Here is a 15,533-nt window from a genome sequence, read left to right as displayed (position 1 = left end):
TCTTCTCTTCTCTTCTCTTCTCTTCTCTTCTCTTCTCTTCTCTTCTCTTCTCTTCTCTTCTCTTCTCTTCTCTTCTTTCTCTTCTCTTCTCTTCTCTTCTCTTCTCTTCTCTTCTCTTCTCTTCTCTTCTCTTCTCTTCTCTTCTCTTCTCTTCTCTTCTCTTCTCTTCCTCTCCGTTTAGGCTCAGTGCTGCCTGCAGGACCACCAAGACACTTAAAATCACCCACCTGGACCTTCCTTTAAACAAAATAACAAATAAGAGAGGAAGAGAAAAGAACTCGGGGAGGGGGCGAAGGGACCGGGAGAGCCCTCGCTGGCGCCCAGGTGTAGCCGTGCGATCGCCAGGGAGCTCTGCTGCAGGAGAGACAAAGACAGAGGGGGAATTAAGTGATGTTAAAAAACTTTATTTTAAAGGACACATTAAGCCCACAGAAGTCTCTGAGAGATATTACTTATTTCTGCTTATTAGTGATAATAGCCCAGTAAATTTGCTATTGAGTGTATCAAAGGCATTCAAAGAGACTTTGAAACATCAAAAAGATTGCAATTCTGATTTTACGGTTTTATTCCAGGCCCGACCTCCTGGCTACGTTCCTTGATTGTAGTGTTTAAAAGTAAGCGGTGATCAGAAACACATCCTCCTCCTCCTCCTCCTCCTCCTCCTCCGCTCCCGAGGCCCGACCGGCCGGGCCGGGACCCCGCGGGGCCGCCGAGGGGCTGAGCTGGGAGCGGGTCCCGCGGGCAGGAGCGGCAGGAGGGTCCCCCCGCCGCAGCGTCCTCACCTCCTCCCTCAGAAACCGTCATCCAATCGTTCAGAACACTTAAAATTTAAAATATTGGGCTAAACCCAGCCCAGCCCGGCCTCCTCCCGGTCCCCTCGGGGGGCTGGAGGAGCCGGCGCCGCGGGAGGACGCGGGCTGAGGGCTCCGCGCTGCTCCGCGCTCCGGAGCGAGGCGGCCTCGGGGCTTTGGATGTGTCTGTATTTTACCCTTTATTATTTTTTTTTTCCTCTTTCGGTCCTTAATTTTGCCATCCCGTCTCTCTTGTCTCCCTTCACACGCCTCTGTTCCAGTCGGGGTGTTTTATACCAACATCAAAGGGACAACTCAGCCTTTATTATTATTATTATTCCTTTTTTTTTTTTCCCCTTCCTTTTTTATTAGAGCAAAAATACTTCATTATTACTGAACGCTCCGCGCTCGGAAAGCGAAACAAGAAATAACGTGCAGGGTCCGTGCAGGTCCGCACTGCAACAAGGCAACATGTGTACGCCTAAAAGCCCCGAAATTAAATCCAGGTTGATCCCAATTTAAAAGAGGAGAGCGAGGGAGCGGGAGCCGGCTCTTTGAGTGGGTGAGAAAAAGAGGGGAAGAGATGAGTAGCTGGTAATTACTGAAATATAAGGATGAGATTAATTCAAAGGAAACAAACTATGAAAACAATTGGAGCCGAGTGAAAAGCAAAACCCAGATTAGAATTTGCTTGTGGTTTGTTGTCTGTCTGCTTTCTTTCCTCCTCCCCACCCATTGTCACAGTGCAAGGCAATGGGATTTGCACACTTGAGGTGTAATAGCATTACTGCATTAATTAAAATTTTCATTTCACGTCCAGATTGTTTACTTATCTGCTGGAAACATATGTCGGGAGAAGTTGAGATTCTGGATTCTGCTCCGCTGCCCAAGGTGCAGCGCAGTACAGGGGGGGAGAGGATGACTTCAGATTTTTTTTTCATTGCATCCTCCAGCCTTATCTCTCCGCTGTAAATTATAAGGAGACTCCATTGAACTGAATATGAAGATTATATTTGCGAGCGGCGCGTCCTGGAGCGGCCCCGGTCCCACTTGGAAATGAAACAAGGCGCCTTGCCGGCCCCCGAGACCCCCCTCTCCTCCCTCCCCGTGCGGCCGCAGCCCCCCGGGACTGGGGAGGGTCCGCGTGGGACCCCCCGACCCCCGCTCGGTGCCGGGGGAGGGCGGGAAGGAGGGAGCGAGAGCCGCGATGCTCCGCGCTCCTCCCGCGGGGTCCCCTCGCTCCAGCCCGGGAGGCGGCGCGGAGAACCGGGAGACTCTCCCCCCTCCCAAAAGCTGCCCTTTGGAAAGCGGGCCCCCCAAAAACACGGCCGGGAGGGGGGGCAACCCCCTGCTCTGGCGGCGGGACAGCGGCGGGACAGCGGCGGGGTCGCGCCGTCGGTGCGGGCGCTGCGGGGCCGCGGCGGGGCCGGGGATGCCCGAGCGGCCGCAGCGCTCGGTGGGAACCGGTTGTTTATCCGCTCCCCCCCATCTCCCCCCCCCTCTTTTTGGGGGTGTTTAATTTTCCTATTTTCTGCCCTTTTTTTATTTTTTTTCCCCCCTTTTTAAGAGCCCCCTGAGAAGGCAGCGAGGTGCCGTCCTCTCCGCCGGGTCTATCTGTAATTGAATCTAGGTCAGTTATTCTAAAGCATGGGAGAGGCTGATTCCCTCTTTCCGACATCAGCCCGGAATTTGGGAGGCGGGAGGGGGGGAGGAAAGGAGGAGAGGGGGGTCTTGCAATTTCATTTAAAATGTAATGGTGGATGAACCGATAAGCAAATAGGGGGAAAAAAAGGCTCTGCTTAAAAGAAAAAAAAAAAAAAAAGGCATGCTTTTAATATGCTTCCAGATGGGGGGAAAATGATTTACATGGGAGTTTATTTCCTCTTTGCTGATATGAAAGAATTACAGATACAAAACCCACTGATCTATAGAATAAAAAAAAAAAAAGAAAAGAAATGTTATTTTCCTGTAAAGGTATCAGTTCATTTATATTCATTTAACCATCCATCCATCAATTCACTTTCTCACTCCCTGCACATTCTCTCTGCCTCTGGTAAACCTACCCCACCAATATACTTTTCTAGAATATACAATGAAGTTTCCTTAAAAAAAAAAAAAAAAACCAAACCAGAAATGAGATGAGATTCAGCTAGAAGTAGGTAAAGTGAAGTTTCCCTTCTCCCCCCCTCACCAGCTCCTATTTTATGCTACAGACTCTGAGCAAATTAGCAAAACGAAAAAGAAAATGGTTTAGTTGGGGGAAAAAAATGTCTGTGTATATCTCTGAATAATATATGCAACATAGATGTTCTATATGTGTCTATATGTATATATATCTAACAGAGGGAGAGCGGAGTTTGTGTGCTCAACATGTATGTGCTGCGTCTCTGTGCTTCTGTGATACAAACAGTTCATTCTCTGCCTCTAAAATAAAAATATACACATATTGTACAGGTATTTACAGCATTCATATATCCCAAGTGCACGGACACAGATTTAAACACACACCCAGGCTGTGCATGCTGGAGATATGCACGATGTATGTGGTGCCCACGCACATGCAAAGGCAACATCCCTCTGAACTGGAGCAGAGCCTTTGGATTTAAGCAGAAAATATTTCCCCAAGTGTCCTTTGGGAGCGGAGAGGCACATACGGTGCTGGATGGCAGAAGCTCGTATTTTGGGTCATGTATTGGTGTCGATATTTCGAGTCAGCCCGGCGGCCTCCAACCTCCCAAATCCAGGGGCCACGGCTGTGTTATTCTGCATTTCGGACGGTATTTAAATCTGAGGTTTAATTTCCCTTTTAGGAGTAGTGACTGGAGGGCAAACCCCTCTCGTTAACACCTCCAAGGATTAAAACAAACCCCCCCCCACCCGGCTGAGCTCTTCCCGGTGGGGACAGAGGTGACTTCTTTCTTCCCGTGCTCCCGGCGTGACATCCCTTCCTCGCAGGAATAGTTCCAAGGAGGACGAGCCCGTGTTCCCAAAGCCAGAGGCTGCTGAACCATCCGGTATTTCCCGGAGACCTTCGCCGAGGCTGGAAGTGGAGGGGTGTGGAATAACTTCTTTTTCTGGTTTGAATGTAGTAGCAACAGCTGTGTAAGAAGTTGCTTCTTTTATTGTCAAGAGCAGGTAAATAGAGAGACTGCCAGATATGGAAATACCTCTATATACAGATAAAATATATGTCTTTATCTCCAGCTAGATACGGATATGGATCCGCACGGAATTTTCCTCGCGGCCGCCTCAGCCGGCGCCCGGGGGGTCCTCGCCAGCCTTTTTCAAAACTCCAGGTATAAATAAAGGCAGCAGCCAATCACCCCCAGATCAAAGGAGCTGGTGACAAGGCAGGTGGATCCCTGCCCTGCGCAGGTCCCCCACGCAGCCCTCTGAGCCACATCAAAGGCTGCAGTGCCCGCGCTCGCACCCGCAGCGACACCTGAAACGCTGCTCCTGCCTCGTGCTCCCAACCCCACCTGCACAAACACACAATCACATCACAGCACAATTAACAGTGCTATCACCACCAAGGACTCGGAAAGGAAAGGCTGTTGAAAGAGAGTTCCTCAAGATAATCCTTTTAAAAGGTTCCCTTAAAATGCAACCACTAGCGGGAATAAGGCAGGTTTAGTTCCAACAGCTTAATACCTCTGGGTAGCAGCAGAGTTTTAGATCTTGTTCGGGTCTTTCCTTTAGTGGTGGCTTGACTTTTGATTTGGGACTTGTGCTTTTTGGAGGATCTCGTTGCTCTTGTGGTTCTCAAGGGAGAAGGTCCTGGAGGAGGCCCAGCCTGGCTCCCCTTTCCTGTTGACCCGTCGGGGACTCACATCCTTGTTTCTGCTGGAAATCAGAGGCGGTCACATCCTGGCTGTGCTGGTGTTCCACACTTTTGTCTAATGACCCATTTGAGCAATTTTCAGGGTGCTGCTTAATTTGTTTTTTCTTACCCTGGATGATCCCCCAACTCCTGGGCCATGGAAAGGGGTCCAGCTGCTGCCCAGCTCTTTCCTCAGCGGTGTCACTCCACTCCTCCGTGGTGCTCCAAGAACTCCTGCGTGGCACCACTGCCAGGGGGGTGAGTAAATCGCTTTATTTTTGGATTTTACAAATGATGTCTGTGTAAAATAAGTCAAACTGCATGTCTAGGGGATAAATGGGCAACAGTGGGCTCTGCCTGATGCTCTCCCCAACCTTCTTCCTCAGTCTCTCATCCCATGAGCTCTTCCCACGGTTGTTTTTTGCACCCTCACATTTCTCAGGCTGCGTGGAGAGGGCAAAGCTTGAGAAGCTGGGACCACACAGCAGAGCAGATCCCTGTTAGGAAGCCCTGGGAGCACCCAGCCTTTTGCTGTCACTGCTTGTCTAGAGCTTCCAGCCAGGATCCAGCCTGCTGGTTTGCAGCAGGAAAAGTTTAGATTGGTGAAAAAAGCCATCTAATTGGCATAGAAATAAGTGAGGGCTTTAAGAGCAAGAGATGATGGACACATCTCCCCAAGGGCAATGATTAAAAAATTCAAAATGAAAAAAAATGAAATTCAGTTAAATCAGGTATTTTTTACTCCTTTCTCTTACAAGTGTGGACAGTCTTTCACACTATCCCACTGAGTGTCTCTGTTGGTGACAGGTTTGGTGTCCAATCTCTCTAACCCCACAAGGCCTCTGGAAAACCAGGGATCTCCATTCCCAGCAAGGTGTGGACCCAGCTGTTTTGTGGCAGTGGTGTTTGGAGGGCAAATCAGGTTGAGGGCAACGTAAAAGGTTTTTTGGGATGCTCCAGCTGGCGCTCGGAGCTGATCTCGGAGTCTGGCACTGGCAGGGCTTGCCCAGAGAGGTCAGATGTGGTGCCACCAGTGCCCAGACCCTCCCTGTGAGGGACAATGGTGACACATTTTGGGTCTCCCAGGGGAGCAGGGTCAGGTCCTGGTGGCTCAAATGATCTCAGCTCTGCAATGAGGCCGCAAACACGGGAAACACGGAGCTGCCGCTCGTCACCCGCGGGGCAGCCGAGGGCTGGCACTGGCACTGCCTGGTGGGACGGGCAGGGAGGGGGAGGCAGCACCAGAGGCCACCTCTGAGGACACCCACAAGGCAGAGGGGTTTCTGTCCATCACTGATGAGCTCTGTGTCCTCGAGGGCTGAGCTGGGTCTCTGTCACCCGTCCGTGATGAGCTCTGTCCTCGTGGTCCTGTGGTCCTCGTGCTGTTCCCCAGCAAAGCTTCCCAACCCAGACCCCCTCTGCTGTGAGGGTCTAAACTGCCCTTCACTCCCTGCTCACCCAAATTTTATTTTTCCCGGTTTATCTTTTATCTGTAGCTGCACTAACACATCCAGGCTTTCTTTGCTGTTTTGTTTCCAGCAAGGTTACAGACCTCTGGGTTTGAGTGTTTAATTGTTTATAATTCCTCCAAATTTCCATGTAGGCATTTTAATGCCTGCCTCCTTCCTTCCCTGTGAGCTATTAACACGAGGCATTTTTTTTTCCCTGACATAGAGAAGGGTTTTTCCACCTCTCCTTCTTCTCCATCCAGCCCCACTCACACGGGAACTCCCCCAGCAGGCAGTGAAAGGAGAAAGGGAATTAGATCTTTATCAGAGCCTTACTTTCACCCGAGATTTCCTTAGAACACTAAGGTGAGGCCAACAGAAGCCAAACAAATGATTTCTCTTCTACCTGGAAATAATCCCCCTGCAGCCAAAAGTATTCCCTCTCCTCCTTTGGAGACAAGCTGGAGGTGGTGTGACTACAAGTCCTTCTCTTGGACATACCAGCATCACTCCCTTGTGATGGTTTGATTTCACTTGTTCTCTCCTTGGCCACAGAATGCCAGAGAAGACAAAAACTAAATTTCTAGCAGGAAAAAAAAAAAATAAAAAAAAAATTATAGAAAAATAGGGGAAAAAAAATTAAATCCCAGCGTCGCTTCGAATCCCTGCCAACTTCTCAGGCCTTCGTAACTCAGCCAAAAATAAGGCCACAAACCCATTTTTCTTCATTTGCAGGTCACCTTGAAGGAGAGATGAGGAGCTCTTTTCACGTTTCTTTCAAGAGGGTTTCAGTGAGGAAAGCAGCAGTGACTGAAATTCCCCCTTTCCTTACAGCTCCTGAGTTTTCTCTTGAGGGTTTACAAACACCTGGACAATTCCCCATCCTGGATTTTCCACTCCATTGTGGCAACACGATCTGACTCGAGGTACTGCAGAGGTTTGGCCTGGACGCTGGACGTGCTTTACCACAACTTTTTAACCACCCCTTGGCCTCCCAGCCCACGTGTTCATGTCCAAGTGGCTGCAGGGCTGGAGGAGATGCCCACAGAGAAATGGGGGAGCCTCCGTTTTCCGCAGCCCCTCCGGGAGATCTCCAGGGTGTTCTGGCCACAAGCACCTTCCCAGCCAAGCAGCTGCATCCCAAAGCATGAGAAGGAGGTGCAGATTAGAATGAGGAGTTGCCCTGATGCCTTCTCTCTTGGGGGCAGATGGTGCTCAGTGGCATCAGCGTGTTTCTCTCTGTTCTCCTGCATGAAGGTGAACCATCAGGGTGGGACCAACTGGGGTCCCACAGGTCCCTTCCCTTTCTGGGATACTGGGAGCAGCCTCTGCCTGGAAAGAAACCATCCAGAAGGTCAAACTGTATATGAGCTTTAGTTTAGAGCCTTAATTGATAAGTGAGGAGAAAACCTTCCCCTCCACCCCTCCACCTGCACATGTACAGACACCCCCCACACACATGTATATAAACAGATCTCTTTAAATTTAAATAGATTTATGCCCAATGACAGGAGGGTGGATATGAGGCCATTACAAAGAAAGAAGATGTAACACATCCTTATGCTCTTTTGTGGGGATTAAATCTATAGCAGGTTGCATCCAGTGCTAATACTCCTATTAATTTCTATTTTTCATTGTTGTTTTCACATTTGTCAGGCTTTGATGAAGGGATAATGAAGGGAATGGATGTTAACTGCAAATTAATCATCCCTGTCTTGAGAGCCTAACACGGGTTCCTATTTGCTCACCCTCTTCACACTTCCTCCATCCCTCCCAGCAGCACCTGCCGGAGGCTGTGACAGAGCAGAGAAAGAAAGGAAAAGGAAGAGAGGGAAACCTTGCCTGAGAAACTTCCAATGCTCCTTGAAATTGCTGAATTTGAATTGTAAGAAAGCTGAGGAAGTTGAGTTCATGCTGGTTTTGCAAGGGGAGCTTGTTGGGAACCACGTGTTGACCACGGGCAGGTCGGACCTTCAGTTGTGTTTAACATCAGAGCTTTTGAGGGGCTGTGTTTTAGCTGGAATGTGTCTCTGGCCATGGCAGGGGGTTGGAATGACATGATCTTTAAGGACCTTTCCAACCCAAGGCATTCTGTGCCTCTGTGGCTCTGTGGTTGATGCTCGTTGCTCAGGGAGGGATGGATCTATTTGTGACGTATTTACAAATGTTCAGGCTTGTTTGTTTGCTTGCTTGCTTGGTTTGCAAACTTTCTTGCTTTGCTTTGGAGCTTGATGTCCGTGAGCCTGGTCTTGTTGTGGTAGCTCTTGTTTGGGAGGCTGGAGGTTCCCTCGTGCCAGCATGAATGGGAACAGACTCGGGGAAATCCCAGTTCCCCCAGTCCCGTGGGAGTGAGGCAGAGTCAGAGAGTGCCCAGCCCTGGTGACACAGAACTCATGGATCCCTAGTGACACAGCAACTCATGGATCCCCAGTGACACAGCAGCTCATGGATCCTCAGCCTGGATACCCTGCCAGCATCCCCTGGGCCAACGCTCCTGCTGGTGAGTTGTGTGAGCTTTGAACTCCTGCTTTTTTGTCGTTGGGACTTTGACCCAGACAAAGCTGGGACTCTGGGCTCGGGTGTGTGGTTTGGGATGAAGCAGAGCTCAGTTCTGTGCACACAGGCCAGTGGAGTTTAACCACTTGGCCTCCTTCTATGCTTGAAGGAGGTGACAGTTGTAGATTTGGGATTCATCACTAATTGCTCATCCTTGTGGTGATCACTTGGGGCCGTGTTCCGACACCCACGGATTTCCTTCCCTTCCCCTTCCCCATGTCACAAGATGCTGCAGATCTTTGCAGCCAAGCCCATCCCTGCTGGGGCACCCTGGGGAGTCACCAGTTCCCTGCAGCACCAGCACCCAGACCTGGTCCTCATTTCTTGGGCATCAATGTGACGCCCTGCCCAGCTCCCGAGGTGCTTGGACATCCGTGGATCTCTTCCTTTACCTTTGCAGAGAAGGAAATACTTCAGATTGAGGTCGGGTTGACATGTCCAAGCTATAATTTCATGTGGTTGTACCAGCTTTTCTCAGGGCACACACTGGCAGTATCCTCCAATAAAGGGGTGTCTGCCCCAGAAATACAGAAAACTTTCAGTGCTCTTAAAAATGGGTGTTTCCTGGACAATTTAGTGCTGCCCAGAGCAAGTGGACACTGTGGAATCATTCCCAGAATGATTAGGGGATGCTTAGGGATTGCTGCTTATTTGAGAGGAGGCACTGTATTCAGGCATTTCTTAAAAGACATTTCTCCCAGCCTTTGTCCCTTCTTTTTATCACCTTCCTCGTTGCCAGTCCTTGGCACAGTCCTCCTCTCTCTTTTATTGATCAAACACTTGATCAGTTGATTGAGTAATCACTTGACTGACTCAGAATTTTTACCTATCTGTCCCAACACTATTTTTTTATCTCCCCAACCTAGGTTTATCACTTTTTGCAGTGCAAGGTTTTGACAATAAAGCGTTCCCTGGTCATTGTCCTTCCACACCTCTCCCAGGATCCCATTTCTCCCGTGATCTCCGTGATTCACTTGGAGGCACTGGGGGACATGTTTCTGCACAGCTCCTGCTCTCCTGCTGCACTGAAAACACAGCCAAACCTCTACACCTGCCTGCCTCACACTCTACCCTGTGTTTGGGTCAGGGCAAGCAGAAATCTCTGTTCAGGGCTCCCTCCCCTGCATTTGGCTCATCTGGATTAAATGCAGAACTTTCTCACTGCCTCTTTCCCTCCTCTCTCTCTCTCTTCCCTTCTTCCCTGTGCCTTTGCCCTCCCAGTGAGCGCAGGGAACGCGTTTTCTCCCTGCCAAAGCTGTAACTCCGGGGGTTTTCAAAGGGAAGGGTTTCATTCCTCATCCCCCATCCCCACCACGGGCTCTCCAAGCTGAAACCTCTCCATTTGCTTTGTGGGCCACGGGAAAAACAAAGCTGTGGAGAGGGCCCTGAGTATCCTGGAATTCCCTTCCCTGTGGCACAGCCAACTAACGCTCACCTGCGGCCCCTCGTGGGGCTCTCGCACGAGGCTTCAAACCGAAGTGGTTCTTTTGTTTTGTCTCCAGCCCAAGAATTGATTTTTTAATAAGCAAACTCAGAAGTGCCTCTGAAGGATCCGGGCTCGCCGTGGGCGTGCAAGTTTGCACTTCCTCACGTGGTGCCCGAGCTCTGCAGCTCCTGGGATTAATGAGGGGCCAGTGCAGTCCTTGCCTTCCCCTCTCGCGGAGGCAGCAGAACCTCCAGCAGAGCCTCCCAGAGCCTCCCAGAGCCTCTGCCTCTTCAGCCCCTTCTCCAGGCACCACGTGCTCGTGGCTGCTGCGGGGAGAGCTCGGGGAAGGGGGAGGGAGGCTGCTGGGTCCCGAGCCCAGCACACCTGGTTTGGTCCCGAGCCCAGCACACAGCTGGTTTGCTTTCCTCACTGCCCCATGGCTGAGGGAGCAGCCCACGCTCCGTGTGTCCCCTCGGAGCCAGCTGACTCCAGCCATTTGTCCTTTGGGATTCAGCCCCACCTTGCTGGTTGTCTTGCAGAGGTCCCTGTCCTGCTGGTCCTTTGAGAGCTTGCCCACCCACTGGCACAGGTTGCCCAGAGAAGCTGTGGCTGCCCCTGGATCCCTGGAAGTGTCCAAGGCCAGGTTGGACGGGGCTTGGAGCAACCTGGGCTAGTGGAAGGTGTCCCTGCCCATGGCAGGGGGTGGCACTGGATGGGCTTTAAGGAGCCTTCCAACCCAACCCATTCCATGAGTGGAAGCAGCAGGGCCCTGCCTCTCCCCCCGTGCCAGCGCTGGGATTTGGATGTGATGGACGCTGCCGTCAGAGCCGTGCAAACTCCCTGGCACTTCAGGATCCTAAGTCACACAGGCTTGTCTAAAAATAAAATACAGGCTCTCAAATGTCTCAGAGCAGTTTAGCTCATTTTTTTTTTGCGGGGAGATTGGAGATATTCCTAAATGGAATCAGGAATGAAGGAAGCAGCCGGGTACATTTTAATTCTAATTTTTCCTATATATCAAGCGTTAAATTAACAAGCGAGGGAGAACAGCACTGAGGAGCTCTCTGCTGTTTAGACAGGCATATCAGGATCAAATTACTCTGCTTGCCCGTGGTTTGTCTGGATACTCGTGGAGCTGCACCAGTAAAGAGTATAATTGGGCTGCTATTTGAGGCTTCAGGTTTGGTGCTGCGAATCCTCCCCTCTGACTATGCAAGGGTTGCTTGATGGCATTAGGGAACTTTTCCCTGGAGATGGTTTTGACCCAGGCAGCGTGCAGAGCTCCTCAGAAGGTGAATAAAGAGAGAAGGGGTTCAGGAGAGAGACTTTTATTTGTAATTGTGAGAGTGGTTGGCTCAAATCATAGAATTACAGAATCCCAGGATGGATTGGGTTGGGAGGGACCTCAAAGTTCACCCAGTCCCACCCCCTGCCATGGGCAGGGACACCTCCCACTAGCCCAGGCTGCTCCAAGCCCCCTCCAACCTGGCCTTGGACACTTCCAAGGATCCAGGGGCAGCCACAGCTTCTCTGGGCAACCTGTGCCAGGGCCTCCCCACCCTCCCAGGGAAGGATTCCTTCCATATATTTAACCTAAATTTCCCCTCTTTCAGTTTGAACCCTTTACTCCTTGTCCTCTTTCTCCAGTTCCTGATGAAGGGTCTCTCTCCAGTTTCCCTGTAGCCCCTTCAGATCCTGGAAGGTGCTGTGAGGTGTCCACACCTTCTCCTCTCCAGGCTGAACAGCCCCAGAGTTTGTTGTTTGTCCCCAATGTTTGTTGTTTGTCCCTAATGTTTGTTGTTCATTCCCAGTGTTTGTTGTTTGTCCCCAGTAGCTGTTGTTTGTCTCCAGTGTTGGATGGAGAGAGGTTTCCCCCCAGCAGGGAGGTCTGATGGGCACAGGAAATATTTGGCAGCCAAGAGGATTGTTTGTACTTCTGAACAGTCAGAGCAGCCCACAAACTATTCCAGTGCCATCCTCCAGATTTAATTTTCCTTTTCTACAGTAACAACAACCATTGCTGCTGTTGCCTTAAACTGGGAGTAACTGAGCTTAAAATCAGAATGCTCTTCAAAATCTTTTATTTGCTTCATGATCTTTCATTTGCTGGTGTGCTGAGGGGCCCTGAGGTCTTTGGATTGGTTAACACCAGCACATGTCACCCCAGGGCTGGGCACAGCTGGGCTGTGCCACACACGTGCCCCTCGACTTCTCCTGGCTCTGAGTGAGGGCCTGGCATTGACTTGCACTGGAGCTCAGTTATAAAATGCTTCAGTGCACTGAATGGGATTTTTTTTTCTCAGTCCAAGTCCCAAGAGGGCTCACTCCAGATATCCCCACTCCATGAAATATTGTCTCTGCAGCCAGAGAAAGCAATCTCTGGAGTATGAACCTTGGAGCAGAGGAACAGGTTATTTCTCAGCAAGCTTTTGATGTTGTCAAACCTCCAATCTTTGGGGGTTTATGGGCTTTGTTAATACATGGCACTGACTCTGGACACAAAATGCCTAATTTTCACCAAATTCACAATTATCCCCTTGCACTGTTCATGTCCTACAGCTCGGGGGGAAGTGTCACTGTTCCCATTGTATGGATGGGGGGGTTGTGCTGCACAGAGAGGCCTGGGAAGTGCTCCCAGGTTTGCTCTTCGTTGCTGGGTCCCTCCTGCAGTGCCAGTGTGGTAAAGGAATGTGTGTGTGCCCATGTTTTTGTTGTGCTGAGTGGCAAACCTGTTGCTTCTCCTTGTTTTTAAGGTCTTCTGGCTCCCTCAGCGGGAGCATTTCCAGAGGAAATCCAGAGAGCAGAGCTGGGAAGAAGCAGGAGGAAGCTCCACCTTTTCCCAGTCAGTGTATTTGGCCACAGTGATGGGCCCTGAGACTGTCCCAGTCCTTTGAGGAGCATTTCCAGGTGCCATTTACTGCAGCAAAAGCTGGACACCCCACCCAGCTGTGGGGACAAACAGCCCTTGGAGTGCCCCAGGAGTCCTGGGGAACCAGCTGGATGTGCCCAGGGGTGCTGAGGACACAGGGAAGGCAGAGCAAGGAGGGTCCAGAAAGGCTGCAAGGAGACAGGAGCAGAGTGAGGGGATGGAAACAGGGACAAAGAGGGAAATGCTGCCTGCTGGGTGGGCTGACAGCTCCACCTTGCCAGCCCTTAACCCAGGGATGTTTGGGGCTGTCCCTAAGCTTGCAGGCAATGACTGTCACTGGAATTAACCCCATCATAAGTAGGCCAGAAGCACCAGGACTGGGTGGAATTCCCAGCTGACTCCTCGTTTCATGTCCCCACAGAACTCTGAGCGACCACAGGGATCTGGAGCTCCCGAAATCTCCCTTCTTTCCCAATCCATCAGACCCTCCTTGGGCTCATTTGTTCTTTGCTCACAGTTCTTTACAACTAGAAAAAGCACAGAGGGAAAAAGTGGATATTTTCATGTGGGGACACTCCTCCCCCCCGATTTTAAATAAAAATCTTGACTTCTGCAAATTTCCATCAGTTTTAGGGAAGCAGCACTGCCTGTTCTTTATGGAGAAGTGTGTTGGGGCTGCCCACTGTGCTCTCATGTAGGAAGACTCCAGGATTGAGGGGGAAGAAGCCCCACAGACCCATCTGCTCAAACCCAGCAACATCTGCTGAATCAACAAAAAGCTGAAACTAAAAACCAGTTCCCAGGTAAGAGGTGTGAGGGCACAGTTCTGCAGCAGGGGACCTTTGCATTTGAAAGGTTATTTTCCAGTCTACTCCTCCAAAACCCAATCCACTGGATGGTATCCCACTAGTCTTTGTTTTCCTTTGCCTTCCCAGCACACTTGGACACACTGCAGACTCCAGAGACTCAGAGGAGGCAGCAGGAGGTTTGGATTTCACTTGCCACTCTTTCCTGGCTAGAGAGTTGTCCCCTGAGAGCACATGTAATGCTACAACCCCCCTGTATTTGCTGCAATGTTGGGAATTAGCAGCAGAAATCCTGATGCTCCCAGTGAGGATGCCACGGATTCTGAGCAGCGTTGCCAAAAAATTCCTCCCCTGTTGCCCTGCCACTGTAAATATGTCGTTTTGCCCTGATGCCATCACTGATTGCCTCCATCCCAACCTTCTGGACAGGTTTATGACTGGAATTAAGAATGTATTTTCCTATCTTCCATGTTTCCCCAGGTCCCTGAAGGCAGCGGGTGCTGCTGGAGAAGGTGGGGCTGGAGATGACACCAAAAGAGCCACTGGAGCACAGTGCAAACAGTCTCCTCTCCCTGACCTTGGGGCATGCTCAGGTCCCAGCTGGATTTGTATCCCTCAGGCAGTTTCTGTCCAGGGGAAGCACGAGGAGTCCCATGTTGCCGCAGGTTGGATGTCCTGGGAGCTGGGGAGGTCCCAGCTGGTTCCCCCTGTTGCCACACACTGACCTGCTGCTTCTGTGGGAGCTGCATTCCCTCAGAGACATCAGTAGCATCCAGGAAATGGCTGTTTTTCCCCCACCTCCCACCTTTTTGGGCTCCCAGAGCTCCCATTTAGACTGCAGAGAGCAGGGCAGCAATGTTTGTGTGCTGTTCTAATGCTGGGTTTAGCAGTGTAAGTGCTCTCAGCATTCCACTGAGCACGTCTCATTCTGTCCCTCATGGAATGCCCATCTGAAGGGATGTAATTCCAGCTTAATTCCAGCTTCTACCTCTCCACACCATTATTTACAAGTACAGCTCCATGCCCCCATCAGACCTGGCTGCTGCCACCACTGAGCAAAATGTAGTTAATTTGGCACATGCCATATTTGAACCATCCTGACAAAACAAGTGTTGGCATCTCCAACAGGCTCAGGATCCCACAATTGCTCCCTGAAGGGCTTTGGAAGGGAATTCAGGGAGTCATGGGAAGCTGTGGAACCCAAGGAGATCATCATGGGGTGGCACCAGTCCCACAAGGGAACATCCAGCAGGACCACGTGGTGTGTCCCTGGGAGGGCTGGTCATGGTGGCTCCCTGGTCACTGCTGGAGAGGGGTTTGCTGAGTGCACCCACACAGGCTGCTGGCTGGCTGGGGTGGGTGGCTGCTGGCTGGGCACAGGTTGCCCAGAGAAGCTGTGGCTGCCCCTGGATCCCTGGAAGTGTCCAAGGCCAGGTTGGACAGGGCTGGGAGCAACCTGGGACAGTGGAAGGTGTCCCTGCCCATGACAGGGGGTGGAATGAGATGACCTTTAAGGTCCCTTTCAACCCAACCCATCCTGGGATTCTGTGGGTCTGCAGCTCCAGATTTAGGTGTTGGCCAGGGCTGGGGATGATGCCACGAGTCAAGGGAGCACCACAAGAGCAGCCTCCTCACAGGGGTCTGACTCCTGCAGCCTTTGGCCATCCCAGCACAGAACCCCTCAGGGCCAGGGAGCTCAGATGAAGGTGTGACAGCGTCTCAGGGGAATCATCTGATCTGCTGCTCCTCTTGAACTGCTGCATCTCCTGCTCTCAGAGGGCACTGGAAACATCTGTGAAAAATCAACCCCGTGTGAG

At 51.1% G+C, this 15,533-nt stretch overlaps 1 long non-coding RNA gene across 1 annotated transcript; it reads left to right on the top strand.

Annotated features, from left to right (window-relative positions):
• Positions 1-2,166: 2,166 nt before the first annotated feature.
• Positions 2,167-15,127, top strand: LOC120324868. The gene is made up of 3 exons (XR_005566541.1): positions 2,167-4,869; positions 6,795-8,559; positions 13,538-15,127. It is a non-coding gene; the product is annotated as an uncharacterized LOC120324868 (long non-coding RNA).
• Positions 15,128-15,533: the final 406 nt, after the last annotated feature.

The sequence above is a fragment of the Pipra filicauda genome, unplaced genomic scaffold, assembly GCF_003945595.2.
Source record: "Pipra filicauda isolate LSUMZ 115617 unplaced genomic scaffold, ASM394559v2 scaffold732_size125655_pilon, whole genome shotgun sequence".
Classification (NCBI taxonomy): Eukaryota; Metazoa; Chordata; class Aves; order Passeriformes; family Pipridae; genus Pipra; species Pipra filicauda.
This window is presented reverse-complemented; position numbering and strand designations above follow the sequence as displayed.